Source organism: Eucyclogobius newberryi, unplaced genomic scaffold (genome assembly GCF_026437365.1).
Source record: "Eucyclogobius newberryi isolate DKJ021-1_F unplaced genomic scaffold, fEucNew1.0.hap1 SCAF_36, whole genome shotgun sequence".
NCBI lineage: Eukaryota > Metazoa > Chordata > Actinopteri > Gobiiformes > Gobiidae > Eucyclogobius > Eucyclogobius newberryi.
Window position 1 is genome coordinate 535,262 of NW_027316012.1, and position 26,096 is coordinate 561,357.

At 46.3% G+C, this 26,096-nt stretch overlaps 50 non-coding genes across 50 annotated transcripts; 36 read left to right on the plus strand and 14 right to left on the minus strand.

Annotated features, from left to right (window-relative positions):
• Positions 1-775: 775 nt before the first annotated feature.
• On the plus strand, positions 776-857 carry trnas-aga (transfer RNA serine (anticodon AGA)). Its single transcript has one exon. It is a non-coding gene; the product is annotated as a tRNA-Ser (tRNA).
• A 180-nt stretch (positions 858-1,037) lies between these two features.
• Positions 1,038-1,119, minus strand: trnal-uag (transfer RNA leucine (anticodon UAG)). Its single transcript has one exon. It is a non-coding gene; the product is annotated as a tRNA-Leu (tRNA).
• A 150-nt stretch (positions 1,120-1,269) lies between these two features.
• On the plus strand, positions 1,270-1,341 carry trnag-ucc (transfer RNA glycine (anticodon UCC)). The gene has a single exon. It is a non-coding gene; the product is annotated as a tRNA-Gly (tRNA).
• An 852-nt stretch (positions 1,342-2,193) lies between these two features.
• Positions 2,194-2,275, plus strand: trnas-aga (transfer RNA serine (anticodon AGA)). Its single transcript has one exon. It is a non-coding gene; the product is annotated as a tRNA-Ser (tRNA).
• Positions 2,276-2,683: 408 nt separating this feature from the next.
• trnag-ucc (transfer RNA glycine (anticodon UCC)) lies at positions 2,684-2,755 on the plus strand. The gene has a single exon. It is a non-coding gene; the product is annotated as a tRNA-Gly (tRNA).
• An 848-nt stretch (positions 2,756-3,603) lies between these two features.
• Positions 3,604-3,685, plus strand: trnas-aga (transfer RNA serine (anticodon AGA)). The gene has a single exon. It is a non-coding gene; the product is annotated as a tRNA-Ser (tRNA).
• A 180-nt stretch (positions 3,686-3,865) lies between these two features.
• trnal-uag (transfer RNA leucine (anticodon UAG)) lies at positions 3,866-3,947 on the minus strand. Its single transcript has one exon. It is a non-coding gene; the product is annotated as a tRNA-Leu (tRNA).
• A 150-nt stretch (positions 3,948-4,097) lies between these two features.
• trnag-ucc (transfer RNA glycine (anticodon UCC)) lies at positions 4,098-4,169 on the plus strand. The gene has a single exon. It is a non-coding gene; the product is annotated as a tRNA-Gly (tRNA).
• An 848-nt stretch (positions 4,170-5,017) lies between these two features.
• Positions 5,018-5,099, plus strand: trnas-aga (transfer RNA serine (anticodon AGA)). The gene has a single exon. It is a non-coding gene; the product is annotated as a tRNA-Ser (tRNA).
• Positions 5,100-5,279: 180 nt separating this feature from the next.
• On the minus strand, positions 5,280-5,361 carry trnal-uag (transfer RNA leucine (anticodon UAG)). The gene has a single exon. It is a non-coding gene; the product is annotated as a tRNA-Leu (tRNA).
• Positions 5,362-5,511: 150 nt separating this feature from the next.
• trnag-ucc (transfer RNA glycine (anticodon UCC)) lies at positions 5,512-5,583 on the plus strand. The gene has a single exon. It is a non-coding gene; the product is annotated as a tRNA-Gly (tRNA).
• An 848-nt stretch (positions 5,584-6,431) lies between these two features.
• trnas-aga (transfer RNA serine (anticodon AGA)) lies at positions 6,432-6,513 on the plus strand. The gene has a single exon. It is a non-coding gene; the product is annotated as a tRNA-Ser (tRNA).
• Positions 6,514-6,693: 180 nt separating this feature from the next.
• Positions 6,694-6,775, minus strand: trnal-uag (transfer RNA leucine (anticodon UAG)). Its single transcript has one exon. It is a non-coding gene; the product is annotated as a tRNA-Leu (tRNA).
• Positions 6,776-6,925: 150 nt separating this feature from the next.
• On the plus strand, positions 6,926-6,997 carry trnag-ucc (transfer RNA glycine (anticodon UCC)). Its single transcript has one exon. It is a non-coding gene; the product is annotated as a tRNA-Gly (tRNA).
• Positions 6,998-7,845: 848 nt separating this feature from the next.
• Positions 7,846-7,927, plus strand: trnas-aga (transfer RNA serine (anticodon AGA)). The gene has a single exon. It is a non-coding gene; the product is annotated as a tRNA-Ser (tRNA).
• A 408-nt stretch (positions 7,928-8,335) lies between these two features.
• trnag-ucc (transfer RNA glycine (anticodon UCC)) lies at positions 8,336-8,407 on the plus strand. The gene has a single exon. It is a non-coding gene; the product is annotated as a tRNA-Gly (tRNA).
• An 844-nt stretch (positions 8,408-9,251) lies between these two features.
• Positions 9,252-9,333, plus strand: trnas-aga (transfer RNA serine (anticodon AGA)). The gene has a single exon. It is a non-coding gene; the product is annotated as a tRNA-Ser (tRNA).
• A 180-nt stretch (positions 9,334-9,513) lies between these two features.
• On the minus strand, positions 9,514-9,595 carry trnal-uag (transfer RNA leucine (anticodon UAG)). The gene has a single exon. It is a non-coding gene; the product is annotated as a tRNA-Leu (tRNA).
• A 150-nt stretch (positions 9,596-9,745) lies between these two features.
• trnag-ucc (transfer RNA glycine (anticodon UCC)) lies at positions 9,746-9,817 on the plus strand. The gene has a single exon. It is a non-coding gene; the product is annotated as a tRNA-Gly (tRNA).
• An 848-nt stretch (positions 9,818-10,665) lies between these two features.
• On the plus strand, positions 10,666-10,747 carry trnas-aga (transfer RNA serine (anticodon AGA)). The gene has a single exon. It is a non-coding gene; the product is annotated as a tRNA-Ser (tRNA).
• A 180-nt stretch (positions 10,748-10,927) lies between these two features.
• On the minus strand, positions 10,928-11,009 carry trnal-uag (transfer RNA leucine (anticodon UAG)). Its single transcript has one exon. It is a non-coding gene; the product is annotated as a tRNA-Leu (tRNA).
• A 150-nt stretch (positions 11,010-11,159) lies between these two features.
• trnag-ucc (transfer RNA glycine (anticodon UCC)) lies at positions 11,160-11,231 on the plus strand. The gene has a single exon. It is a non-coding gene; the product is annotated as a tRNA-Gly (tRNA).
• An 844-nt stretch (positions 11,232-12,075) lies between these two features.
• On the plus strand, positions 12,076-12,157 carry trnas-aga (transfer RNA serine (anticodon AGA)). The gene has a single exon. It is a non-coding gene; the product is annotated as a tRNA-Ser (tRNA).
• Positions 12,158-12,337: 180 nt separating this feature from the next.
• trnal-uag (transfer RNA leucine (anticodon UAG)) lies at positions 12,338-12,419 on the minus strand. The gene has a single exon. It is a non-coding gene; the product is annotated as a tRNA-Leu (tRNA).
• A 150-nt stretch (positions 12,420-12,569) lies between these two features.
• Positions 12,570-12,641, plus strand: trnag-ucc (transfer RNA glycine (anticodon UCC)). The gene has a single exon. It is a non-coding gene; the product is annotated as a tRNA-Gly (tRNA).
• Positions 12,642-13,489: 848 nt separating this feature from the next.
• Positions 13,490-13,571, plus strand: trnas-aga (transfer RNA serine (anticodon AGA)). The gene has a single exon. It is a non-coding gene; the product is annotated as a tRNA-Ser (tRNA).
• A 180-nt stretch (positions 13,572-13,751) lies between these two features.
• trnal-uag (transfer RNA leucine (anticodon UAG)) lies at positions 13,752-13,833 on the minus strand. The gene has a single exon. It is a non-coding gene; the product is annotated as a tRNA-Leu (tRNA).
• Positions 13,834-13,983: 150 nt separating this feature from the next.
• trnag-ucc (transfer RNA glycine (anticodon UCC)) lies at positions 13,984-14,055 on the plus strand. Its single transcript has one exon. It is a non-coding gene; the product is annotated as a tRNA-Gly (tRNA).
• Positions 14,056-14,903: 848 nt separating this feature from the next.
• trnas-aga (transfer RNA serine (anticodon AGA)) lies at positions 14,904-14,985 on the plus strand. Its single transcript has one exon. It is a non-coding gene; the product is annotated as a tRNA-Ser (tRNA).
• A 180-nt stretch (positions 14,986-15,165) lies between these two features.
• trnal-uag (transfer RNA leucine (anticodon UAG)) lies at positions 15,166-15,247 on the minus strand. Its single transcript has one exon. It is a non-coding gene; the product is annotated as a tRNA-Leu (tRNA).
• A 150-nt stretch (positions 15,248-15,397) lies between these two features.
• Positions 15,398-15,469, plus strand: trnag-ucc (transfer RNA glycine (anticodon UCC)). The gene has a single exon. It is a non-coding gene; the product is annotated as a tRNA-Gly (tRNA).
• Positions 15,470-16,317: 848 nt separating this feature from the next.
• trnas-aga (transfer RNA serine (anticodon AGA)) lies at positions 16,318-16,399 on the plus strand. The gene has a single exon. It is a non-coding gene; the product is annotated as a tRNA-Ser (tRNA).
• A 180-nt stretch (positions 16,400-16,579) lies between these two features.
• trnal-uag (transfer RNA leucine (anticodon UAG)) lies at positions 16,580-16,661 on the minus strand. Its single transcript has one exon. It is a non-coding gene; the product is annotated as a tRNA-Leu (tRNA).
• Positions 16,662-16,811: 150 nt separating this feature from the next.
• Positions 16,812-16,883, plus strand: trnag-ucc (transfer RNA glycine (anticodon UCC)). The gene has a single exon. It is a non-coding gene; the product is annotated as a tRNA-Gly (tRNA).
• Positions 16,884-17,731: 848 nt separating this feature from the next.
• trnas-aga (transfer RNA serine (anticodon AGA)) lies at positions 17,732-17,813 on the plus strand. Its single transcript has one exon. It is a non-coding gene; the product is annotated as a tRNA-Ser (tRNA).
• A 408-nt stretch (positions 17,814-18,221) lies between these two features.
• trnag-ucc (transfer RNA glycine (anticodon UCC)) lies at positions 18,222-18,293 on the plus strand. Its single transcript has one exon. It is a non-coding gene; the product is annotated as a tRNA-Gly (tRNA).
• An 848-nt stretch (positions 18,294-19,141) lies between these two features.
• Positions 19,142-19,223, plus strand: trnas-aga (transfer RNA serine (anticodon AGA)). Its single transcript has one exon. It is a non-coding gene; the product is annotated as a tRNA-Ser (tRNA).
• Positions 19,224-19,403: 180 nt separating this feature from the next.
• On the minus strand, positions 19,404-19,485 carry trnal-uag (transfer RNA leucine (anticodon UAG)). Its single transcript has one exon. It is a non-coding gene; the product is annotated as a tRNA-Leu (tRNA).
• Positions 19,486-19,635: 150 nt separating this feature from the next.
• Positions 19,636-19,707, plus strand: trnag-ucc (transfer RNA glycine (anticodon UCC)). The gene has a single exon. It is a non-coding gene; the product is annotated as a tRNA-Gly (tRNA).
• Positions 19,708-20,555: 848 nt separating this feature from the next.
• trnas-aga (transfer RNA serine (anticodon AGA)) lies at positions 20,556-20,637 on the plus strand. Its single transcript has one exon. It is a non-coding gene; the product is annotated as a tRNA-Ser (tRNA).
• Positions 20,638-21,045: 408 nt separating this feature from the next.
• Positions 21,046-21,117, plus strand: trnag-ucc (transfer RNA glycine (anticodon UCC)). Its single transcript has one exon. It is a non-coding gene; the product is annotated as a tRNA-Gly (tRNA).
• An 844-nt stretch (positions 21,118-21,961) lies between these two features.
• On the plus strand, positions 21,962-22,043 carry trnas-aga (transfer RNA serine (anticodon AGA)). Its single transcript has one exon. It is a non-coding gene; the product is annotated as a tRNA-Ser (tRNA).
• A 180-nt stretch (positions 22,044-22,223) lies between these two features.
• On the minus strand, positions 22,224-22,305 carry trnal-uag (transfer RNA leucine (anticodon UAG)). Its single transcript has one exon. It is a non-coding gene; the product is annotated as a tRNA-Leu (tRNA).
• A 150-nt stretch (positions 22,306-22,455) lies between these two features.
• Positions 22,456-22,527, plus strand: trnag-ucc (transfer RNA glycine (anticodon UCC)). The gene has a single exon. It is a non-coding gene; the product is annotated as a tRNA-Gly (tRNA).
• An 848-nt stretch (positions 22,528-23,375) lies between these two features.
• Positions 23,376-23,457, plus strand: trnas-aga (transfer RNA serine (anticodon AGA)). Its single transcript has one exon. It is a non-coding gene; the product is annotated as a tRNA-Ser (tRNA).
• Positions 23,458-23,637: 180 nt separating this feature from the next.
• trnal-uag (transfer RNA leucine (anticodon UAG)) lies at positions 23,638-23,719 on the minus strand. Its single transcript has one exon. It is a non-coding gene; the product is annotated as a tRNA-Leu (tRNA).
• A 150-nt stretch (positions 23,720-23,869) lies between these two features.
• Positions 23,870-23,941, plus strand: trnag-ucc (transfer RNA glycine (anticodon UCC)). Its single transcript has one exon. It is a non-coding gene; the product is annotated as a tRNA-Gly (tRNA).
• Positions 23,942-24,789: 848 nt separating this feature from the next.
• Positions 24,790-24,871, plus strand: trnas-aga (transfer RNA serine (anticodon AGA)). The gene has a single exon. It is a non-coding gene; the product is annotated as a tRNA-Ser (tRNA).
• Positions 24,872-25,051: 180 nt separating this feature from the next.
• On the minus strand, positions 25,052-25,133 carry trnal-uag (transfer RNA leucine (anticodon UAG)). Its single transcript has one exon. It is a non-coding gene; the product is annotated as a tRNA-Leu (tRNA).
• A 150-nt stretch (positions 25,134-25,283) lies between these two features.
• Positions 25,284-25,355, plus strand: trnag-ucc (transfer RNA glycine (anticodon UCC)). The gene has a single exon. It is a non-coding gene; the product is annotated as a tRNA-Gly (tRNA).
• Positions 25,356-26,096: the final 741 nt, after the last annotated feature.

Below are 26,096 nucleotides of genomic sequence, written 5' to 3' on the forward strand. Positions count from 1 at the left end.
AACTGTCAAACAGTTGAGTATTAGAGCATTTGAACTAATCCTCTTGGCAGATCGCATGATTGCGGACTGACAGGTATGAAACAGCCCCATAACATGAATGAGTGAATGCTGTTCACCCACTATAACAAGAATCAACAAAGCACATGACCCTGACGTGAAGTTGAACACGCAACTTTCTGATCTGGAGTGAGACTCGCTACCGTTGCGCCACAGAGGCAGCCCGAGTTGTCCGGTCCGATGGCGCTGTGTTACGTTATAGAAGAAACGCTCAAATAAGCTCTATTTTCAGAATCAAAAAGGTTTTCTGGCAATTGTCAGTGAACAAAATTCCCAAACTACAAGCGTACTTGGGTGGTAAGGTGCAGCATAGCATTTTAGCCTAAGTCCAAGACGTTTATAACACATGAGATTATTCAGCAACGCCTTGACAGGGATGACTAATGAGGCCAAAGAGTTCTTTTGGGGTCTCCCCACGTAGATTTAAATCCTGAGAGTAATGGCTTCTTCTGCTCAAGTGTGTGATGGGATTTTGTTTACTTTGCCAGTAACCCATTTTTAAGCCTATGGCTTTTGATTTCTTTCGATCGATCGATCGATCGATCTTTGCAAAGTAAATAAGTATTCAACTGCGGACTCTTGATTGACATTGCCATCCCTCTGAACTTTAGAAGCATGCGCTTTGGCCTCAAAACTCCTCCTACTTTTGGCGGCAGGAAAAAAAAAGGCTACAACCCATACACACGCACAAAAAAAGGTTCCCGTAAGCAGCTAATGAGTTGTTGTGGCTGAGTGGTTAAGGCGATGGACTAGAAATCCATTGGGAATTTCCCGCGCAGGTTGGAATCCTGCCAACAACGTGGTTTATGTTGTTCCCGTACGGGCCCCTGCTGGCAGGCCATTTGGAGGAAGTAAAGAATCCCTGGTTGGCTTTTGACCAGGGCCAGATTTAGAATATGTATTTTATGAAAGCTAAACTCAAACGGAAGCGCTGCCGACAGACATCACACAGCCTTGCTCTTGACCTTCGGCATGAGAACTGGCAGCGGTGGGATTTGAACCCACGCCTCCGAAGAGACTGGAGCCTAAATCCAGCGCCTTAGACCACTCGGCCACGCTACCTGTTGCTCAGTTGGACAAGAAATGCGACCAGCGAAACCGTGCAAAAAAAGGCGTTTCCATGATAGTAATTATCTTCAAACCCTGTTCTGTGTGCATGGAACTTTAGATATCAATTACAGGTGCCACGGCACTGCAAAAGCATGTGTCTTTGCGATGGTGGTATAGTGGTAAGCATAGCTGCCTTCCAAGCAGTTGACCCGGGTTCGATTCCCGGCCATCGCACGCTGTACTTTTGAGTTATACTTGTGTATATGCAGTTTCATTCACAACTAAAGCTCTCAGAGGGCAATGGCCAAACTGTCAAACAGTTGAGTATTAGAGCATTTGAACTAATCCTCTTGGCAGATCGCATGATTGCGGACTGACAGGTATGAAACAGCCCCATAACATGAATGAGTGAATGCTGTTCACCCACTATAACAAGAATCAACAAAGCACATGACCCTGACGTGAAGTTGAACACGCAACTTTCTGATCTGGAGTGAGACGCGCTACCGTTGCGCCACAGAGGCAACCCGAGTTGTCCGGTCCGATGGCGCTGTGTTACGTTATAGAAGAAACGCTCAAATAAGCTCTATTTTCAGAATCAAAAAGGTTTTCTGGCAATTGTCAGTGAACAAAATTCCCAAACTACAAGCGTACTTGGGTGGTAAGGTGCAGCATAGCATTTTAGCCTAAGTCCAAGACGTTTATAACACATGAGATTATTCAGCAACGCCTTGACAGGGATGACTAATGAGGCCAAAGAGTTCTTTTGGGGTCTCCCCACGTAGATTTAAATCCTGAGAGTAATGGCTTCTTCTGCTCAAGTGAGTGATGGGATTTTGTTTACTTTGCCAGTAACCCATTTTTAAGCCTATGGCTTTTGATTTCTTTCGATCGATCGATCGATCGATCGATCTTTGCAAAGTAAATAAGTATTCAACTGCGGACTCTTGATTGACATTGCCATCCCTCTGAACTTTAGAAGCATGCGCTTTGGCCTCAAAACTCCTCCTACTTTTGGCGGCAGGAAAAAAAAAGGCTACAACCCATACACACGCACAAGAAAAGGTTCCCGTAAGCAGCTAATGAGTTGATGTGGCCGAGTGGTTAAGGCGATGGACTAGAAGTCCATTGGGAATTTCCCGCGCAGGTTGGAATCCTGCCAACAACGTGGTTCATGTTGTTCCCGTACGGGCCCCTGCTGGCAGGCCATTTGGAGGAAGTAAAGAATCCCTGGTTGGCTTTTGACCAGGGCCAGATTTAGAATATGTCTTTTTTTGAAAGCTAAACTCAAACGGAAGCGCTGCCGACAGACATCACACAGCCTTGCTCTTGACCTTCGGCATGAGAACTGGCAGCGGTGGGATTTGAACCCACGCCTCCGAAGAGACTGGAGCCTAAATCCAGCGCCTTAGTCGGCCACGCTACCTGTTGCTCGGTTGGACAAGAAATGCGACCAGCGAAACCGTGCAAAAAAAGGCGTTTCTATGATAGTAATTATCTTCAAACCATGTTCCGTGTGCATGGAACTTTAGATATCAATTACAGGCGCCACGGCACTGCGAAAGCATGTGTCCTTGCGATGGTGGTATAGTGGTAAGCATAGCTGCCTTCCAAGCAGTTGACCCGGGTTCGATTCCCGGCCATCGCACGCTGTACTTTTGAGTTATACTTGTGTATATGCAGTTTCATTCACAACTAAAGCTCTCAGAGGGCAATGGCCAAACTGTCAAACAGTTGAGTATTAGAGCATTTGAACTAATCCTCTTGGCAGATCGCATGATTGCGGACTGACAGGTATGAAACAGCCCCATAACATGAATGAGTGAATGCTGTTCACCCACTATAACAAGAATCAACAAAGCACATGACCCTGACGTGAAGTTGAACACGCAACTTTCTGATCTGGAGTGAGACGCGCTACCGTTGCGCCACAGAGGCAGCCCGAGTTGTCCGGTCCGATGGCGCTGTGTTACGTTATAGAAGAAACGCTCAAATAAGCTCTATTTTCAGAATCAAAAAGGTTTTCTGGCAATTGTCAGTGAACAAAATTCCCAAACTACAAGCGTACTTGGGTGGTAAGGTGCAGCATAGCATTTTAGCCTAAGTCCAAGACGTTTATAACACATGAGATTATTCAGCAACGCCTTGACAGGGATGACTAATGAGGCCAAAGAGTTCTTTTGGGGTCTCCCCACGTAGATTTAAATCCTGAGAGTAATGGCTTCTTCTGCTCAAGTGTGTGATGGGATTTTGTTTACTTTGCCAGTAACCCATTTTTAAGCCTATGGCTTTTGATTTCTTTCGATCGATCGATCGATCGATCTTTGCAAAGTAAATAAGTATTCAACTGCGGACTCTTGATTGACATTGCCATCCCTCTGAACTTTAGAAGTATGCGCTTTGGCCTCAAAACTCCTCCTACTTTTGGCGGCAGGAAAAAAAAAGGCTACAACCCATACACACGCACAAGAAAAGGTTCCCGTAAGCAGCTAATGAGTTGTTGTGGCCGAGTGGTTAAGGCGATGGACTAGAAATCCATTGGGAATTTCCCGCGCAGGTTGGAATCCTGCCAACAACGTGGTTTATGTTGTTCCCGTACGGGCCCCTGCTGACAGGCCATTTGGAGGAAGTAAAGAATCCCTGGTTGGTTTTTGACCAGGGCCAGATTTAGAATATGTATTTTATGAAAGCTAAACTCAAACGGAAGCGCTGCCGACAGACATCACACAGCCTTGCTCTTGACCTTCGGCATGAGAACTGGCAGCGGTGGGATTTGAACCCACGCCTCCGAAGAGACTGGAGCCTAAATCCAGCGCCTTAGACCACTCGGCCACGCTACCTGTTGCTCGGTTGGACAAGAAATGCGACCAGCGAAACCGTGCAAAAAAAGGCGTTTCTATGATAGTAATTATCTTCAAACCATGTTCCGTGTGCATGGAACTTTAGATATCAATTACAGGCGCCACGGCACTGCGAAAGCTTGTGTCCTTGCGATGGTGGTATAGTGGTAAGCATAGCTGCCTTCCAAGCAGTTGACCCGGGTTCGATTCCCGGCCATTGCACGCTGTACTTTTGAGTTATACTTGTGTATATGCAGTTTCATTCACAACTAAAGCTCTCAGAGGGCAATGGCCAAACTGTCAAACAGTTGAGTATTAGAGCATTTGAACTAATCCTCTTGGCAGATCGCATGATTGCGGACTGACAGGTATGAAACAGCCCCATAACATGAATGAGTGAATGCTGTTCACCCACTATAACAAGAATCAACAAAGCACATGACCCTGACGTGAAGTTGAACACGCAACTTTCTGATCTGGAGTGAGACGCGCTACCGTTGCGCCACAGAGGCAGCCCGAGCTGTCCGGTCCGATGGCGCTGTGTTACGTTATAGAAGAAACGCTCAAATAAGCTCTATTTTCAGAATCAAAAAGGTTTTCTGGCAATTGTCAGTGAACAAAATTCCCAAACTACAAGCGTACTTGGGTGGTAAGGTGCAGCATAGCATTTTAGCCTAAGTCCAAGACGTTTATAACACATGAGATTATTCAGCAACGCCTTGACAGGGATGACTAATGAGGCCAAAGAGTTCTTTTGGGGTCTCCCCACGTAGATTTAAATCCTGAGAGTAATGGCTTCTTCTGCTCAAGTGTGTGATGGGATTTTGTTTACTTTGCCAGTAACCCATTTTTAAGCCTATGGCTTTTGATTTCTTTCGATCGATCGATCGATCGATCTTTGCAAAGTAAATAAGTATTCAACTGCGGACTCTTGATTGACATTGCCATCCCTCTGAACTTTAGAAGCATGCGCTTTGGCCTCAAAACTCCTCCTACTTTTGGCGGCAGGAAAAAAAAAGGCTACAACCCATACACACGCACAAGAAAAGGTTCCCGTAAGCAGCTAATGAGTTGTTGTGGCCGAGTGGTTAAGGCGATGGACTAGAAATCCATTGGGAATTTCCCGCGCAGGTTGGAATCCTGCCAACAACGTGGTTTATGTTGTTCCCGTACGGGCCCCTGCTGGCAGGCCATTTGGAGGAAGTAAAGAATCCCTGGTTGGCTTTTGACCAGGGCCAGATTTAGAATATGTATTTTATGAAAGCTAAACTCAAACGGAAGCGCTGCCGACAGACATCACACAGCCTTGCTCTTGACCTTCGGCATGAGAACTGGCAGCGGTGGGATTTGAACCCACGCCTCCGAAGAGACTGGAGCCTAAATCCAGCGCCTTAGACCACTCGGCCACGCTACCTGTTGCTCGATTGGACAAGAAATGCGACCAGCGAAACCGTGCAAAAAAAGGCGTTTCTATGATAGTAATTATCTTCAAACCATGTTCCGTGTGCATGGAACTTTAGATATCAATTACAGGCGCCACGGCACTGCGAAAGCATGTGTCCTTGCGATGGTGGTATAGTGGTAAGCATAGCTGCCTTCCAAGCAGTAGACCCGGGTTCAATTCCCGGCCATCGCATGCTGTACTTTTGATTTATACTTGTGTATATGCAGTTTCATTCACAACTAAAGCTCTCAGAGGGCAATGGCCAAACTGTCAAACAGTTGAGTATTAGAGCATTTGAACTAATCCTCTTGGCAGATCGCATGATTGCGGACTGACAGGTATGAAACAGCCCCATAACATGAATGAGTGAATGCTGTTCACCCACTATAACAAGAATCAACAAAGCACATGACCCTGACGTGAAGTTGAACACGCAACTTTCTGATCTGGAGTGAGACTCGCTACCGTTGCGCCACAGAGGCAGCCCGAGTTGTCCGGTCCGATGGCGCTGTGTTACGTTATAGAAGAAACGCTCAAATAAGCTCTATTTTCAGAATCAAAAAGGTTTTCTGGCAATTGTCAGTGAACAAAATTCCCAAACTACAAGCGTACTTGGGTGGTAAGGTGCAGCATAGCATTTTAGCCTAAGTCCAAGACGTTTATAACACATGAGATTATTCAGCAACGCCTTGACAGGGATGACTAATGAGGCCAAAGAGTTCTTTTGGGGTCTCCCCACGTAGATTTAAATCCTGAGAGTAATGGCTTCTTCTGCTCAAGTGTGTGATGGGATTTTGTTTACTTTGCCAGTAACCCATTTTTAAGCCTATGGCTTTTGATTTCTTTCGATCGATCGATCGATCGATCTTTGCAAAGTAAATAAGTATTCAACTGCGGACTCTTGATTGACATTGCCATCCCTCTGAACTTTAGAAGCATGCGCTTTGGCCTCAAAACTCCTCCTACTTTTGGCGGCAGGAAAAAAAAAGGCTACAACCCATACACACGCACAAAAAAAGGTTCCCGTAAGCAGCTAATGAGTTGTTGTGGCTGAGTGGTTAAGGCGATGGACTAGAAATCCATTGGGAATTTCCCGCGCAGGTTGGAATCCTGCCAACAACGTGGTTTATGTTGTTCCCGTACGGGCCCCTGCTGGCAGGCCATTTGGAGGAAGTAAAGAATCCCTGGTTGGCTTTTGACCAGGGCCAGATTTAGAATATGTATTTTATGAAAGCTAAACTCAAACGGAAGCGCTGCCGACAGACATCACACAGCCTTGCTCTTGACCTTCGGCATGAGAACTGGCAGCGGTGGGATTTGAACCCACGCCTCCGAAGAGACTGGAGCCTAAATCCAGCGCCTTAGACCACTCGGCCAGGCTACCTGTTGCTCAGTTGGACAAGAAATGCGACCAGCGAAACCGTGCAAAAAAAGGCGTTTCCATGATAGTAATTATCTTCAAACCCTGTTCCGTGTGCATGGAACTTTAGATATCAATTACAGGTGCCACGGCACTGCAAAAGCATGTGTCTTTGCGATGGTGGTATAGTGGTAAGCATAGCTGCCTTCCAAGCAGTTGACCCGGGTTCGATTCCCGGCCATCGCACGCTGTACTTTTGAGTTATACTTGTGTATATGCAGTTTCATTCACAACTAAAGCTCTCAGAGGGCAATGGCCAAACTGTCAAACAGTTGAGTATTAGAGCATTTGAACTAATCCTCTTGGCAGATCGCATGATTGCGGACTGACAGGTATGAAACAGCCCCATAACATGAATGAGTGAATGCTGTTCACCCACTATAACAAGAATCAACAAAGCACATGACCCTGACGTGAAGTTGAACACGCAACTTTCTGATCTGGAGTGAGACGCGCTACCGTTGCGCCACAGAGGCAACCCGAGTTGTCCGGTCCGATGGCGCTGTGTTACGTTATAGAAGAAACGCTCAAATAAGCTCTATTTTCAGAATCAAAAAGGTTTTCTGGCAATTGTCAGTGAACAAAATTCCCAAACTACAAGCGTACTTGGGTGGTAAGGTGCAGCATAGCATTTTAGCCTAAGTCCAAGACGTTTATAACACATGAGATTATTCAGCAACGCCTTGACAGGGATGACTAATGAGGCCAAAGAGTTCTTTTGGGGTCTCCCCACGTAGATTTAAATCCTGAGAGTAATGGCTTCTTCTGCTCAAGTGAGTGATGGGATTTTGTTTACTTTGCCAGTAACCCATTTTTAAGCCTATGGCTTTTGATTTCTTTCGATCGATCGATCGATCGATCTTTGCAAAGTAAATAAGTATTCAACTGCGGACTCTTGATTGACATTGCCATCCCTCTGAACTTTAGAAGCATGCGCTTTGGCCTCAAAACTCCTCCTACTTTTGGCGGCAGGAAAAAAAAAGGCTACAACCCATACACACGCACAAGAAAAGGTTCCCGTAAGCAGCTAATGAGTTGATGTGGCCGAGTGGTTAAGGCGATGGACTAGAAGTCCATTGGGAATTTCCCGCGCAGGTTGGAATCCTGCCAACAACGTGGTTCATGTTGTTCCCGTACGGGCCCCTGCTGGCAGGCCATTTGGAGGAAGTAAAGAATCCCTGGTTGGCTTTTGACCAGGGCCAGATTTAGAATATGTCTTTTTTTGAAAGCTAAACTCAAACGGAAGCGCTGCCGACAGACATCACACAGCCTTGCTCTTGACCTTCGGCATGAGAACTGGCAGCGGTGGGATTTGAACCCACGCCTCCGAAGAGACTGGAGCCTAAATCCAGCGCCTTAGTCGGCCACGCTACCTGTTGCTCGGTTGGACAAGAAATGCGACCAGCGAAACCGTGCAAAAAAAGGCGTTTCTATGATAGTAATTATCTTCAAACCATGTTCCGTGTGCATGGAACTTTAGATATCAATTACAGTCGCCACGGCACTGCGAAAGCATGTGTCCTTGCGATGGTGGTATAGTGGTAAGCATAGCTGCCTTCCAAGCAGTTGACCCGGGTTCGATTCCCGGCCATCGCACGCTGTACTTTTGAGTTATACTTGTGTATATGCAGTTTCATTCACAACTAAAGCTCTCAGAGGGCAATGGCCAAACTGTCAAACAGTTGAGTATTAGAGCATTTGAACTAATCCTCTTGGCAGATCGCATGATTGCGGACTGACAGGTATGAAACAGCCCCATAACATGAATGAGTGAATGCTGTTCACCCACTATAACAAGAATCAACAAAGCACATGACCCTGACGTGAAGTTGAACACGCAACTTTCTGATCTGGAGTGAGACGCGCTACCGTTGCGCCACAGAGGCAGCCCGAGTTGTCCGGTCCGATGGCGCTGTGTTACGTTATAGAAGAAACGCTCAAATAAGCTCTATTTTCAGAATCAAAAAGGTTTTCTGGCAATTGTCAGTGAACAAAATTCCCAAACTACAAGCGTACTTGGGTGGTAAGGTGCAGCATAGCATTTTAGCCTAAGTCCAAGACGTTTATAACACATGAGATTATTCAGCAACGCCTTGACAGGGATGACTAATGAGGCCAAAGAGTTCTTTTGGGGTCTCCCCACGTAGATTTAAATCCTGAGAGTAATGGCTTCTTCTGCTCAAGTGTGTGATGGGATTTTGTTTACTTTGCCAGTAACCCATTTTTAAGCCTATGGCTTTTGATTTCTTTCGATCGATCGATCGATCTTTGCAAAGTAAATAAGTATTCAACTGCGGACTCTTGATTGACATTGCCATCCCTCTGAACTTTAGAAGCATGCGCTTTGGCCTCAAAACTCCTCCTACTTTTGGCGGCAGGAAAAAAAAAGGCTACAACCCATACACACGCACAAGAAAAGGTTCCCGTAAGCAGCTAATGAGTTGTTGTGGCCGAGTGGTTAAGGCGATGGACTAGAAATCCATTGGGAATTTCCCGCGCAGGTTGGAATCCTGCCAACAACGTGGTTCATGTTGTTCCCGTACGGGCCCCTGCTGGCAGGCCATTTGGAGGAAGTAAAGAATCCCTGGTTGGTTTTTGACCAGGGCCAGATTTAGAATATGTATTTTATGAAAGCTAAACTCAAACGGAAGCGCTGCAGACAGACATCACACAGCCTTGCTCTTGACCTTCGGCATGAGAACTGGCAGCGGTGGGATTTGAACCCACGCCTCCGAAGAGACTGGAGCCTAAATCCAGCGCCTTAGACCACTCGGCCACGCTACCTGTTGCTCGGTTGGACAAGAAATGCGACCAGCGAAACCGTGCAAAAAAAGGCGTTTCTATGATAGTAATTATCTTCAAACCATGTTCCGTGTGCATGGAACTTTAGATATCAATTACAGGCGCCACGGCACTGCGAAAGCTTGTGTCCTTGCGATGGTGGTATAGTGGTAAGCATAGCTGCCTTCCAAGCAGTTGACCCGGGTTCGATTCCCGGCCATTGCACGCTGTACTTTTGAGTTATACTTGTGTATATGCAGTTTCATTCACAACTAAAGCTCTCAGAGGGCAATGGCCAAACTGTCAAACAGTTGAGTATTAGAGCATTTGAACTAATCCTCTTGGCAGATCGCATGATTGCGGACTGACAGGTATGAAACAGCCCCATAACATGAATGAGTGAATGCTGTTCACCCACTATAACAAGAATCAACAAAGCACATGACCCTGACGTGAAGTTGAACACGCAACTTTCTGATCTGGAGTGAGACGCGCTACCGTTGCGCCACAGAGGCAGCCCGAGCTGTCCGGTCCGATGGCGCTGTGTTACGTTATAGAAGAAACGCTCAAATAAGCTCTATTTTCAGAATCAAAAAGGTTTTCTGGCAATTGTCAGTGAACAAAATTCCCAAACTACAAGCGTACTTGGGTGGTAAGGTGCAGCATAGCATTTTAGCCTAAGTCCAAGACGTTTATAACACATGAGATTATTCAGCAACGCCTTGACAGGGATGACTAATGAGGCCAAAGAGTTCTTTTGGGGTCTCCCCACGTAGATTTAAATCCTGAGAGTAATGGCTTCTTCTGCTCAAGTGTGTGATGGGATTTTGTTTACTTTGCCAGTAACCCATTTTTAAGCCTATGGCTTTTGATTTCTTTCGATCGATCGATCGATCGATCTTTGCAAAGTAAATAAGTATTCAACTGCGGACTCTTGATTGACATTGCCATCCCTCTGAACTTTAGAAGCATGCGCTTTGGCCTCAAAACTCCTCCTACTTTTGGCGGCAGGAAAAAAAAAGGCTACAACCCATACACACGCACAAGAAAAGGTTCCCGTAAGCAGCTAATGAGTTGTTGTGGCCGAGTGGTTAAGGCGATGGACTAGAAATCCATTGGGAATTTCCCGCGCAGGTTGGAATCCTGCCAACAACGTGGTTTATGTTGTTCCCGTACGGGCCCCTGCTGGCAGGCCATTTGGAGGAAGTAAAGAATCCCTGGTTGGCTTTTGACCAGGGCCAGATTTAGAATATGTATTTTATGAAAGCTAAACTCAAACGGAAGCGCTGCCGACAGACATCACACAGCCTTGCTCTTGACCTTCGGCATGAGAACTGGCAGCGGTGGGATTTGAACCCACGCCTCCGAAGAGACTGGAGCCTAAATCCAGCGCCTTAGACCACTCGGCCACGCTACCTGTTGCTCGGTTGGACAAGAAATGCGACCAGCGAAACCGTGCAAAAAAAGGCGTTTCCATGATAGTAATTATCTTCAAACCATGTTCCGTGTGCATGGAACTTTAGATATCAATTACAGGCGCCACGGCACTGCGAAAGCATGTGTCCTTGCGATGGTGGTATAGTGGTAAGCATAGCTGCCTTCCAAGCAGTTGACCCGGGTTCGATTCCCGGCCATCGCATGCTGTACTTTTGAGTTATACTTGTGTATATGCAGTTTCATTCACAACTAAAGCTCTCAGAGGGCAATGGCCAAACTGTCAAACAGTTGAGTATTAGAGCATTTGAACTAATCCTCTTGGCAGATCGCATGATTGCGGACTGACAGGTATGAAACAGCCCCATAACATGAATGAGTGAATGCTGTTCACCCACTATAACAAGAATCAACAAAGCACATGACCCTGACGTGAAGTTGAACACGCAACTTTCTGATCTGGAGTGAGACGCGCTACCGTTGCGCCACAGAGGCAGCCCGAGCTGTCCGGTCCGATGGCGCTGTGTTACGTTATAGAAGAAACGCTCAAATAAGCTCTATTTTCAGAATCAAAAAGGTTTTCTGGCAATTGTCAGTGAACAAAATTCCCAAACTACAAGCGTACTTGGGTGGTAAGGTGCAGCATAGCATTTTAGCCTAAGTCCAAGACGTTTATAACACATGAGATTATTCAGCAACGCCTTGACAGGGATGACTAATGAGGCCAAAGAGTTCTTTTGGGGTCTCCCCACGTAGATTTAAATCCTGAGAGTAATGGCTTCTTCTGCTCAAGTGTGTGATGGGATTTTGTTTACTTTGCCAGTAACCCATTTTTAAGCCTATGGCTTTTGATTTCTTTCGATCGATCGATCGATCTTTGCAAAGTAAATAAGTATTCAACTGCGGACTCTTGATTGACATTGCCATCCCTCTGAACTTTAGAAGCATGCGCTTTGGCCTCAAAACTCCTCCTACTTTTGGCGGCAGGAAAAAAAAAGGCTACAACCCATACACACGCACAAGAAAAGGTTCCCGTAAGCAGCTAATGAGTTGATGTGGCCGAGTGGTTAAGGCGATGGACTAGAAATCCATTGGGAATTTCCCGCGCAGGTTGGAATCCTGCCAACAACGTGGTTTATGTTGTTCCCGTACGGGCCCCTGCTGGCAGGCCATTTGGAGGAAGAAAAGAATCCCTGGTTGGCTTTTGACCAGGGCCAGATTTAGAATATGTATTTTATGAAAGCTAAACTCAAACGGAAGCGCTGCCGACAGACATCACACAGCCTTGCTCTTGACCTTCGGCATGAGAACTGGCAGCGGTGGGATTTGAACCCACGCCTCCGAAGAGACTGGAGCCTAAATCCAGCGCCTTAGACCACTCGGCCACGCTACCTGTTGCTCGGTTGGACAAGAAATGCGACCAGCGAAACCGTGCAAAAAAAGGCGTTTCTATGATAGTAATTATCTTCAAACCATGTTCCGTGTGCATGGAACTTTAGATATCAATTACAGGCGCCACGGCACTGCGAAAGCTTGTGTCCTTGCGATGGTGGTATAGTGGTAAGCATAGCTGCCTTCCAAGCAGTTGACCCGGGTTCGATTCCCGGCCATTGCACGCTGTACTTTTGAGTTATACTTGTGTATATGCAGTTTCATTCACAACTAAAGCTCTCAGAGGGCAATGGCCAAACTGTCAAACAGTTGAGTATTAGAGCATTTGAACTAATCCTCTTGGCAGATCGCATGATTGCGGACTGACAGGTATGAAACAGCCCCATAACATGAATGAGTGAATGCTGTTCACCCACTATAACAAGAATCAACAAAGCACATGACCCTGACGTGAAGTTGAACACGCAACTTTCTGATCTGGAGTGAGACGCGCTACCGTTGCGCCACAGAGGCAGCCCGAGCTGTCCGGTCCGATGGCGCTGTGTTACGTTATAGAAGAAACGCTCAAATAAGCTCTATTTTCAGAATCAAAAAGGTTTTCTGGCAATTGTCAGTGAACAAAATTCCCAAACTACAAGCGTACTTGGGTGGTAAGGTGCAGCATAGCATTTTAGCCTAAGTCCAAGACGTTTATAACACATGAGATTATTCAGCAACGCCTTGACAGGGATGACTAATGAGGCCAAAGAGTTCTTTTGGGGTCTCCCCACGTAGATTTAAATCCTGAGAGTAATGGCTTCTTCTGCTCAAGTGTGTGATGGGATTTTGTTTACTTTGCCAGTAACCCATTTTTAAGCCTATGGCTTTTGATTTCTTTCGATCGATCGATCGATCGATCTTTGCAAAGTAAATAAGTATTCAACTGCGGACTCTTGATTGACATTGCCATCCCTCTGAACTTTAGAAGCATGCGCTTTGGCCTCAAAACTCCTCCTACTTTTGGCGGCAGGAAAAAAAAAGGCTACAACCCATACACACGCACAAGAAAAGGTTCCCGTAAGCAGCTAATGAGTTGTTGTGGCCGAGTGGTTAAGGCGATGGACTAGAAATCCATTGGGAATTTCCCGCGCAGGTTGGAATCCTGCCAACAACGTGGTTTATGTTGTTCCCGTACGGGCCCCTGCTGGCAGGCCATTTGGAGGAAGTAAAGAATCCCTGGTTGGCTTTTGACCAGGGCCAGATTTAGAATATGTATTTTATGAAAGCTAAACTCAAACGGAAGCGCTGCCGACAGACATCACACAGCCTTGCTCTTGACCTTCGGCATGAGAACTGGCAGCGGTGGGATTTGAACCCACGCCTCCGAAGAGACTGGAGCCTAAATCCAGCGCCTTAGACCACTCGGCCACGCTACCTGTTGCTCGGTTGGACAAGAAATGCGACCAGCGAAACCGTGCAAAAAAAGGCGTTTCCATGATAGTAATTATCTTCAAACCATGTTCCGTGTGCATGGAACTTTAGATATCAATTACAGGCGCCACGGCACTGCGAAAGCATGTGTCCTTGCGATGGTGGTATAGTGGTAAGCATAGCTGCCTTCCAAGCAGTTGACCCGGGTTCGATTCCCGGCCATCGCATGCTGTACTTTTGAGTTATACTTGTGTATATGCAGTTTCATTCACAACTAAAGCTCTCAGAGGGCAATGGCCAAACTGTCAAACAGTTGAGTATTAGAGCATTTGAACTAATCCTCTTGGCAGATCGCATGATTGCGGACTGACAGGTATGAAACAGCCCCATAACATGAATGAGTGAATGCTGTTCACCCACTATAACAAGAATCAACAAAGCACATGACCCTGACGTGAAGTTGAACACGCAACTTTCTGATCTGGAGTGAGACTCGCTACCGTTGCGCCACAGAGGCAGCCCGAGTTGTCCGGTCCGATGGCGCTGTGTTACGTTATAGAAGAAACGCTCAAATAAGCTCTATTTTCAGAATCAAAAAGGTTTTCTGGCAATTGTCAGTGAACAAAATTCCCAAACTACAAGCGTACTTGGGTGGTAAGGTGCAGCATAGCATTTTAGCCTAAGTCCAAGACGTTTATAACACATGAGATTATTCAGCAACGCCTTGACAGGGATGACTAATGAGGCCAAAGAGTTCTTTTGGGGTCTCCCCACGTAGATTTAAATCCTGAGAGTAATGGCTTCTTCTGCTCAAGTGTGTGATGGGATTTTGTTTACTTTGCCAGTAACCCATTTTTAAGCCTATGGCTTTTGATTTCTTTCGATCGATCGATCGATCGATCTTTGCAAAGTAAATAAGTATTCAACTGCGGACTCTTGATTGACATTGCCATCCCTCTGAACTTTAGAAGCATGCGCTTTGGCCTCAAAACTCCTCCTACTTTTGGCGGCAGGAAAAAAAAAGGCTACAACCCATACACACGCACAAGAAAAGGTTCCCGTAAGCAGCTAATGAGTTGTTGTGGCCGAGTGGTTAAGGCGATGGACTAGAAATCCATTGGGAATTTCCCGCGCAGGTTGGAATCCTGCCAACAACGTGGTTTATGTTGTTCCCGTACGGGCCCCTGCTGGCAGGCCATTTGGAGGAAGTAAAGAATCCCTGGTTGGCTTTTGACCAGGGCCAGATTTAGAATATGTATTTTATGAAAGCTAAACTCAAACGGAAGCGCTGCCGACAGACATCACACAGCCTTGCTCTTGACCTTCGGCATGAGAACTGGCAGCGGTGGGATTTGAACCCACGCCTCCGAAGAGACTGGAGCCTAAATCCAGCGCCTTAGACCACTCGGCCACGCTACCTGTTGCTCGGTTGGACAAGAAATGCGACCAGCGAAACCGTGCAAAAAAAGGCGTTTCCATGATAGTAATTATCTTCAAACCATGTTCCGTGTGCATGGAACTTTAGATATCAATTACAGGCGCCACGGCACTGCGAAAGCTTGTGTCCTTGCGATGGTGGTATAGTGGTAAGCATAGCTGCCTTCCAAGCAGTTGACCCGGGTTCGATTCCCGGCCATTGCACGCTGTACTTTTGAGTTATACTTGTGTATATGCAGTTTCATTCACAACTAAAGCTCTCAGAGGGCAATGGCCAAACTGTCAAACAGTTGAGTATTAGAGCATTTGAACTAATCCTCTTGGCAGATCGCATGATTGCGGACTGACAGGTATGAAACAGCCCCATAACATGAATGAGTGAATGCTGTTCACCCACTATAACAAGAATCAACAAAGCACATGACCCTGACGTGAAGTTGAACACGCAACTTTCTGATCTGGAGTGAGACGCGCTACCGTTGCGCCACAGAGGCAGCCCGAGCTGTCCGGTCCGATGGCGCTGTGTTACGTTATAGAAGAAACGCTCAAATAAGCTCTATTTTCAGAATCAAAAAGGTTTTCTGGCAATTGTCAGTGAACAAAATTCCCAAACTACAAGCGTACTTGGGTGGTAAGGTGCAGCATAGCATTTTAGCCTAAGTCCAAGACGTTTATAACACATGAGATTATTCAGCAACGCCTTGACAGGGATGACTAATGAGGCCAAAGAGTTCTTTTGGGGTCTCCCCACGTAGATTTAAATCCTGAGAGTAATGGCTTCTTCTGCTCAAGTGTGTGATGGGATTTTGTTTACTTTGCCAGTAACCCATTTTTAAGCCTATGGCTTTTGATTTCTTTCGATCGATCGATCGATCGATCTTTGCAAAGTAAATAAGTATTCAACTGCGGACTCTTGATTGACATTGCCATCCCTCTGAACTTTAGAAGCATGCGCTTTGGCCTCAAAACTCCTCCTACTTTTGGCGGCAGGAAAAAAAAAGGCTACAACCCATACACACGCACAAGAAAAGGTTCCCGTAAGCAGCTAATGAGTTGTTGTGGCCGAGTGGTTAAGGCGATGGACTAGAAATCCATTGGGAATTTCCCGCGCAGGTTGGAATCCTGCCAACAACGTGGTTTATGTTGTTCCCGTACGGGCCCCTGCTGGCAGGCCATTTGGAGGAAGTAAAGAATCCCTGGTTGGCTTTTGACCAGGGCCAGATTTAGAATATGTATTTTATGAAAGCTAAACTCAAACGGAAGCGCTGCCGACAGACATCACACAGCCTTGCTCTTGACCTTCGGCATGAGAACTGGCAGCGGTGGGATTTGAACCCACGCCTCCGAAGAGACTGGAGCCTAAATCCAGCGCCTTAGACCACTCGGCCAGGCTACCTGTTGCTCAGTTGGACAAGAAATGCGACCAGCGAAACCGTGCAAAAAAAGGCGTTTCCATGATAGTAATTATCTTCAAACCCTGTTCCGTGTGCATGGAACTTTAGATATCAATTACAGGTGCCACGGCACTGCAAAAGCATGTGTCTTTGCGATGGTGGTATAGTGGTAAGCATAGCTGCCTTCCAAGCAGTTGACCCGGGTTCGATTCCCGGCCATCGCACGCTGTACTTTTGAGTTATACTTGTGTATATGCAGTTTCATTCACAACTAAAGCTCTCAGAGGGCAATGGCCAAACTGTCAAACAGTTGAGTATTAGAGCATTTGAACTAATCCTCTTGGCAGATCGCATGATTGCGGACTGACAGGTATGAAACAGCCCCATAACATGAATGAGTGAATGCTGTTCACCCACTATAACAAGAATCAACAAAGCACATGACCCTGACGTGAAGTTGAACACGCAACTTTCTGATCTGGAGTGAGACGCGCTACCGTTGCGCCACAGAGGCAACCCGAGTTGTCCGGTCCGATGGCGCTGTGTTACGTTATAGAAGAAACGCTCAAATAAGCTCTATTTTCAGAATCAAAAAGGTTTTCTGGCAATTGTCAGTGAACAAAATTCCCAAACTACAAGCGTACTTGGGTGGTAAGGTGCAGCATAGCATTTTAGCCTAAGTCCAAGACGTTTATAACACATGAGATTATTCAGCAACGCCTTGACAGGGATGACTAATGAGGCCAAAGAGTTCTTTTGGGGTCTCCCCACGTAGATTTAAATCCTGAGAGTAATGGCTTCTTCTGCTCAAGTGAGTGATGGGATTTTGTTTACTTTGCCAGTAACCCATTTTTAAGCCTATGGCTTTTGATTTCTTTCGATCGATCGATCGATCGATCTTTGCAAAGTAAATAAGTATTCAACTGCGGACTCTTGATTGACATTGCCATCCCTCTGAACTTTAGAAGCATGCGCTTTGGCCTCAAAACTCCTCCTACTTTTGGCGGCAGGAAAAAAAAAGGCTACAACCCATACACACGCACAAGAAAAGGTTCCCGTAAGCAGCTAATGAGTTGATGTGGCCGAGTGGTTAAGGCGATGGACTAGAAGTCCATTGGGAATTTCCCGCGCAGGTTGGAATCCTGCCAACAACGTGGTTCATGTTGTTCCCGTACGGGCCCCTGCTGGCAGGCCATTTGGAGGAAGTAAAGAATCCCTGGTTGGCTTTTGACCAGGGCCAGATTTAGAATATGTCTTTTTTTGAAAGCTAAACTCAAACGGAAGCGCTGCCGACAGACATCACACAGCCTTGCTCTTGACCTTCGGCATGAGAACTGGCAGCGGTGGGATTTGAACCCACGCCTCCGAAGAGACTGGAGCCTAAATCCAGCGCCTTAGTCGGCCACGCTACCTGTTGCTCGGTTGGACAAGAAATGCGACCAGCGAAACCGTGCAAAAAAAGGCGTTTCTATGATAGTAATTATCTTCAAACCATGTTCCGTGTGCATGGAACTTTAGATATCAATTACAGGCGCCACGGCACTGCGAAAGCTTGTGTCCTTGCGATGGTGGTATAGTGGTAAGCATAGCTGCCTTCCAAGCAGTTGACCCGGGTTCGATTCCCGGCCATTGCACGCTGTACTTTTGAGTTATACTTGTGTATATGCAGTTTCATTCACAACTAAAGCTCTCAGAGGGCAATGGCCAAACTGTCAAACAGTTGAGTATTAGAGCATTTGAACTAATCCTCTTGGCAGATCGCATGATTGCGGACTGACAGGTATGAAACAGCCCCATAACATGAATGAGTGAATGCTGTTCACCCACTATAACAAGAATCAACAAAGCACATGACCCTGACGTGAAGTTGAACACGCAACTTTCTGATCTGGAGTGAGACGCGCTACCGTTGCGCCACAGAGGCAGCCCGAGCTGTCCGGTCCGATGGCGCTGTGTTACGTTATAGAAGAAACGCTCAAATAAGCTCTATTTTCAGAATCAAAAAGGTTTTCTGGCAATTGTCAGTGAACAAAATTCCCAAACTACAAGCGTACTTGGGTGGTAAGGTGCAGCATAGCATTTTAGCCTAAGTCCAAGACGTTTATAACACATGAGATTATTCAGCAACGCCTTGACAGGGATGACTAATGAGGCCAAAGAGTTCTTTTGGGGTCTCCCCACGTAGATTTAAATCCTGAGAGTAATGGCTTCTTCTGCTCAAGTGTGTGATGGGATTTTGTTTACTTTGCCAGTAACCCATTTTTAAGCCTATGGCTTTTGATTTCTTTCGATCGATCGATCGATCGATCTTTGCAAAGTAAATAAGTATTCAACTGCGGACTCTTGATTGACATTGCCATCCCTCTGAACTTTAGAAGCATGCGCTTTGGCCTCAAAACTCCTCCTACTTTTGGCGGCAGGAAAAAAAAAGGCTACAACCCATACACACGCACAAGAAAAGGTTCCCGTAAGCAGCTAATGAGTTGTTGTGGCCGAGTGGTTAAGGCGATGGACTAGAAATCCATTGGGAATTTCCCGCGCAGGTTGGAATCCTGCCAACAACGTGGTTTATGTTGTTCCCGTACGGGCCCCTGCTGGCAGGCCATTTGGAGGAAGTAAAGAATCCCTGGTTGGCTTTTGACCAGGGCCAGATTTAGAATATGTATTTTATGAAAGCTAAACTCAAACGGAAGCGCTGCCGACAGACATCACACAGCCTTGCTCTTGACCTTCGGCATGAGAACTGGCAGCGGTGGGATTTGAACCCACGCCTCCGAAGAGACTGGAGCCTAAATCCAGCGCCTTAGACCACTCGGCCAGGCTACCTGTTGCTCAGTTGGACAAGAAATGCGACCAGCGAAACCGTGCAAAAAAAGGCGTTTCCATGATAGTAATTATCTTCAAACCCTGTTCCGTGTGCATGGAACTTTAGATATCAATTACAGGTGCCACGGCACTGCAAAAGCATGTGTCTTTGCGATGGTGGTATAGTGGTAAGCATAGCTGCCTTCCAAGCAGTTGACCCGGGTTCGATTCCCGGCCATCGCACGCTGTACTTTTGAGTTATACTTGTGTATATGCAGTTTCATTCACAACTAAAGCTCTCAGAGGGCAATGGCCAAACTGTCAAACAGTTGAGTATTAGAGCATTTGAACTAATCCTCTTGGCAGATCGCATGATTGCGGACTGACAGGTATGAAACAGCCCCATAACATGAATGAGTGAATGCTGTTCACCCACTATAACAAGAATCAACAAAGCACATGACCCTGACGTGAAGTTGAACACGCAACTTTCTGATCTGGAGTGAGACGCGCTACCGTTGCGCCACAGAGGCAACCCGAGTTGTCCGGTCCGATGGCGCTGTGTTACGTTATAGAAGAAACGCTCAAATAAGCTCTATTTTCAGAATCAAAAAGGTTTTCTGGCAATTGTCAGTGAACAAAATTCCCAAACTACAAGCGTACTTGGGTGGTAAGGTGCAGCATAGCATTTTAGCCTAAGTCCAAGACGTTTATAACACATGAGATTATTCAGCAACGCCTTGACAGGGATGACTAATGAGGCCAAAGAGTTCTTTTGGGGTCTCCCCACGTAGATTTAAATCCTGAGAGTAATGGCTTCTTCTGCTCAAGTGAGTGATGGGATTTTGTTTACTTTGCCAGTAACCCATTTTTAAGCCTATGGCTTTTGATTTCTTTCGATCGATCGATCGATCGATCTTTGCAAAGTAAATAAGTATTCAACTGCGGACTCTTGATTGACATTGCCATCCCTCTGAACTTTAGAAGCATGCGCTTTGGCCTCAAAACTCCTCCTACTTTTGGCGGCAGGAAAAAAAAAGGCTACAACCCATACACACGCACAAGAAAAGGTTCCCGTAAGCAGCTAATGAGTTGATGTGGCCGAGTGGTTAAGGCGATGGACTAGAAGTCCATTGGGAATTTCCCGCGCAGGTTGGAATCCTGCCAACAACGTGGTTCATGTTGTTCCCGTACGGGCCCCTGCTGGCAGGCCATTTGGAGGAAGTAAAGAATCCCTGGTTGGCTTTTGACCAGGGCCAGATTTAGAATATGTCTTTTTTTGAAAGCTAAACTCAAACGGAAGCGCTGCCGACAGACATCACACAGCCTTGCTCTTGACCTTCGGCATGAGAACTGGCAGCGGTGGGATTTGAACCCACGCCTCCGAAGAGACTGGAGCCTAAATCCAGCGCCTTAGTCGGCCACGCTACCTGTTGCTCGGTTGGACAAGAAATGCGACCAGCGAAACCGTGCAAAAAAAGGCGTTTCTATGATAGTAATTATCTTCAAACCATGTTCCGTGTGCATGGAACTTTAGATATCAATTACAGGCGCCACGGCACTGCGAAAGCATGTGTCCTTGCGATGGTGGTATAGTGGTAAGCATAGCTGCCTTCCAAGCAGTTGACCCGGGTTCGATTCCCGGCCATCGCACGCTGTACTTTTGAGTTATACTTGTGTATATGCAGTTTCATTCACAACTAAAGCTCTCAGAGGGCAATGGCCAAACTGTCAAACAGTTGAGTATTAGAGCATTTGAACTAATCCTCTTGGCAGATCGCATGATTGCGGACTGACAGGTATGAAACAGCCCCATAACATGAATGAGTGAATGCTGTTCACCCACTATAACAAGAATCAACAAAGCACATGACCCTGACGTGAAGTTGAACACGCAACTTTCTGATCTGGAGTGAGACGCGCTACCGTTGCGCCACAGAGGCAGCCCGAGTTGTCCGGTCCGATGGCGCTGTGTTACGTTATAGAAGAAACGCTCAAATAAGCTCTATTTTCAGAATCAAAAAGGTTTTCTGGCAATTGTCAGTGAACAAAATTCCCAAACTACAAGCGTACTTGGGTGGTAAGGTGCAGCATAGCATTTTAGCCTAAGTCCAAGACGTTTATAACACATGAGATTATTCAGCAACGCCTTGACAGGGATGACTAATGAGGCCAAAGAGTTCTTTTGGGGTCTCCCCACGTAGATTTAAATCCTGAGAGTAATGGCTTCTTCTGCTCAAGTGTGTGATGGGATTTTGTTTACTTTGCCAGTAACCCATTTTTAAGCCTATGGCTTTTGATTTCTTTCGATCGATCGATCGATCTTTGCAAAGTAAATAAGTATTCAACTGCGGACTCTTGATTGACATTGCCATCCCTCTGAACTTTAGAAGCATGCGCTTTGGCCTCAAAACTCCTCCTACTTTTGGCGGCAGGAAAAAAAAAGGCTACAACCCATACACACGCACAAGAAAAGGTTCCCGTAAGCAGCTAATGAGTTGTTGTGGCCGAGTGGTTAAGGCGATGGACTAGAAATCCATTGGGAATTTCCCGCGCAGGTTGGAATCCTGCCAACAACGTGGTTTATGTTGTTCCCGTACGGGCCCCTGCTGGCAGGCCATTTGGAGGAAGTAAAGAATCCCTGGTTGGTTTTTGACCAGGGCCAGATTTAGAATATGTATTTTATGAAAGCTAAACTCAAACGGAAGCGCTGCCGACAGACATCACACAGCCTTGCTCTTGACCTTCGGCATGAGAACTGGCAGCGGTGGGATTTGAACCCACGCCTCCGAAGAGACTGGAGCCTAAATCCAGCGCCTTAGACCACTCGGCCACGCTACCTGTTGCTCGGTTGGACAAGAAATGCGACCAGCGAAACCGTGCAAAAAAAGGCGTTTCTATGATAGTAATTATCTTCAAACCATGTTCCGTGTGCATGGAACTTTAGATATCAATTACAGGCGCCACGGCACTGCGAAAGCTTGTGTCCTTGCGATGGTGGTATAGTGGTAAGCATAGCTGCCTTCCAAGCATTTGACCCGGGTTCGATTCCCGGCCATTGCACGCTGTACTTTTGAGTTATACTTGTGTATATGCAGTTTCATTCACAACTAAAGCTCTCAGAGGGCAATGGCCAAACTGTCAAACAGTTGAGTATTAGAGCATTTGAACTAATCCTCTTGGCAGATCGCATGATTGCGGACTGACAGGTATGAAACAGCCCCATAACATGAATGAGTGAATGCTGTTCACCCACTATAACAAGAATCAACAAAGCACATGACCCTGACGTGAAGTTGAACACGCAACTTTCTGATCTGGAGTGAGACGCGCTACCGTTGCGCCACAGAGGCAGCCCGAGCTGTCCGGTCCGATGGCGCTGTGTTACGTTATAGAAGAAACGCTCAAATAAGCTCTATTTTCAGAATCAAAAAGGTTTTCTGGCAATTGTCAGTGAACAAAATTCCCAAACTACAAGCGTACTTGGGTGGTAAGGTGCAGCATAGCATTTTAGCCTAAGTCCAAGACGTTTATAACACATGAGATTATTCAGCAACGCCTTGACAGGGATGACTAATGAGGCCAAAGAGTTCTTTTGGGGTCTCCCCACGTAGATTTAAATCCTGAGAGTAATGGCTTCTTCTGCTCAAGTGTGTGATGGGATTTTGTTTACTTTGCCAGTAACCCATTTTTAAGCCTATGGCTTTTGATTTCTTTCGATCGATCGATCGATCGATCTTTGCAAAGTAAATAAGTATTCAACTGCGGACTCTTGATTGACATTGCCATCCCTCTGAACTTTAGAAGCATGCGCTTTGGCCTCAAAACTCCTCCTACTTTTGGCGGCAGGAAAAAAAAAGGCTACAACCCATACACACGCACAAGAAAAGGTTCCCGTAAGCAGCTAATGAGTTGTTGTGGCCGAGTGGTTAAGGCGATGGACTAGAAATCCATTGGGAATTTCCCGCGCAGGTTGGAATCCTGCCAACAACGTGGTTTATGTTGTTCCCGTACGGGCCCCTGCTGGCAGGCCATTTGGAGGAAGTAAAGAATCCCTGGTTGGCTTTTGACCAGGGCCAGATTTAGAATATGTATTTTATGAAAGCTAAACTCAAACGGAAGCGCTGCCGACAGACATCACACAGCCTTGCTCTTGACCTTCGGCATGAGAACTGGCAGCGGTGGGATTTGAACCCACGCCTCCGAAGAGACTGGAGCCTAAATCCAGCGCCTTAGACCACTCGGCCACGCTACCTGTTGCTCGGTTGGACAAGAAATGCGACCAGCGAAACCGTGCAAAAAAAGGCGTTTCTATGATAGTAATTATCTTCAAACCATGTTCCGTGTGCATGGAACTTTAGATATCAATTACAGGCGCCACGGCACTGCGAAAGCTTGTGTCCTTGCGATGGTGGTATAGTGGTAAGCATAGCTGCCTTCCAAGCAGTTGACCCGGGTTCGATTCCCGGCCATTGCACGCTGTACTTTTGAGTTATACTTGTGTATATGCAGTTTCATTCACAACTAAAGCTCTCAGAGGGCAATGGCCAAACTGTCAAACAGTTGAATATTAGAGCATTTGAACTAATCCTCTTGGCAGATCGCATGATTGCGGACTGACAGGTATGAAACAGCCCCATAACATGAATGAGTGAATGCTGTTCACCCACTATAACAAGAATCAACAAAGCACATGACCCTGACGTGAAGTTGAACACGCAACTTTCTGATCTGGAGTGAGACTCGCTACCGTTGCGCCACAGAGGCAGCCCGAGTTGTCCGGTCCGATGGCGCTGTGTTACGTTATAGAAGAAACGCTCAAATAAGCTCTATTTTCAGAATCAAAAAGGTTTTCTGGCAATTGTCAGTGAACAAAATTCCCAAACTACAAGCGTACTTGGGTGGTAAGGTGCAGCATAGCATTTTAGCCTAAGTCCAAGACGTTTATAACACATGAGATTATTCAGCAACGCCTTGACAGGGATGACTAATGAGGCCAAAGAGTTCTTTTGGGGTCTCCCCACGTAGATTTAAATCCTGAGAGTAATGGCTTCTTCTGCTCAAGTGTGTGATGGGATTTTGTTTACTTTGCCAGTAACCCATTTTTAAGCCTATGGCTTTTGATTTCTTTCGATCGATCGATCGATCGATCTTTGCAAAGTAAATAAGTATTCAACTGCGGACTCTTGATTGACATTGCCATCCCTCTGAACTTTAGAAGCATGCGCTTTGGCCTCAAAACTCCTCCTACTTTTGGCGGCAGGAAAAAAAAAGGCTACAACCCATACACACGCACAAGAAAAGGTTCCCGTAAGCAGCTAATGAGTTGTTGTGGCCGAGTGGTTAAGGCGATGGACTAGAAATCCATTGGGAATTTCCCGCGCAGGTTGGAATCCTGCCAACAACGTGGTTTATGTTGTTCCCGTACGGGCCCCTGCTGGCAGGCCATTTGGAGGAAGTAAAGAATCCCTGGTTGGCTTTTGACCAGGGCCAGATTTAGAATATGTATTTTATGAAAGCTAAACTCAAACGGAAGCGCTGCCGACAGACATCACACAGCCTTGCTCTTGACCTTCGGCATGAGAACTGGCAGCGGTGGGATTTGAACCCACGCCTCCGAAGAGACTGGAGCCTAAATCCAGCGCCTTAGACCACTCGGCCACGCTACCTGTTGCTCGGTTGGACAAGAAATGCGACCAGCGAAACCGTGCAAAAAAAGGCGTTTCCATGATAGTAATTATCTTCAAACCATGTTCCGTGTGCATGGAACTTTAGATATCAATTACAGGCGCCACGGCACTGCGAAAGCATGTGTCCTTGCGATGGTGGTATAGTGGTAAGCATAGCTGCCTTCCAAGCAGTAGACCCGGGTTCAATTCCCGGCCATCGCATGCTGTACTTTTGATTTATACTTGTGTATATGCAGTTTCATTCACAACTAAAGCTCTCAGAGGGCAATGGCCAAACTGTCAAACAGTTGAGTATTAGAGCATTTGAACTAATCCTCTTGGCAGATCGCATGATTGCGGACTGACAGGTATGAAACAGCCCCATAACATGAATGAGTGAATGCTGTTCACCCACTATAACAAGAATCAACAAAGCACATGACCCTGACGTGAAGTTGAACACGCAACTTTCTGATCTGGAGTGAGACTCGCTACCGTTGCGCCACAGAGGCAGCCCGAGTTGTCCGGTCCGATGGCGCTGTGTTACGTTATAGAAGAAACGCTCAAATAAGCTCTATTTTCAGAATCAAAAAGGTTTTCTGGCAATTGTCAGTGAACAAAATTCCCAAACTACAAGCGTACTTGGGTGGTAAGGTGCAGCATAGCATTTTAGCCTAAGTCCAAGACGTTTATAACACATGAGATTATTCAGCAACGCCTTGACAGGGATGACTAATGAGGCCAAAGAGTTCTTTTGGGGTCTCCCCACGTAGATTTAAATCCTGAGAGTAATGGCTTCTTCTGCTCAAGTGAGTGATGGGATTTTGTTTACTTTGCCAGTAACCCATTTTTAAGCCTATGGCTTTTGATTTCTTTCGATCGATCGATCGATCGATCTTTGCAAAGTAAATAAGTATTCAACTGCGGACTCTTGATTGACATTGCCATCCCTCTGAACTTTAG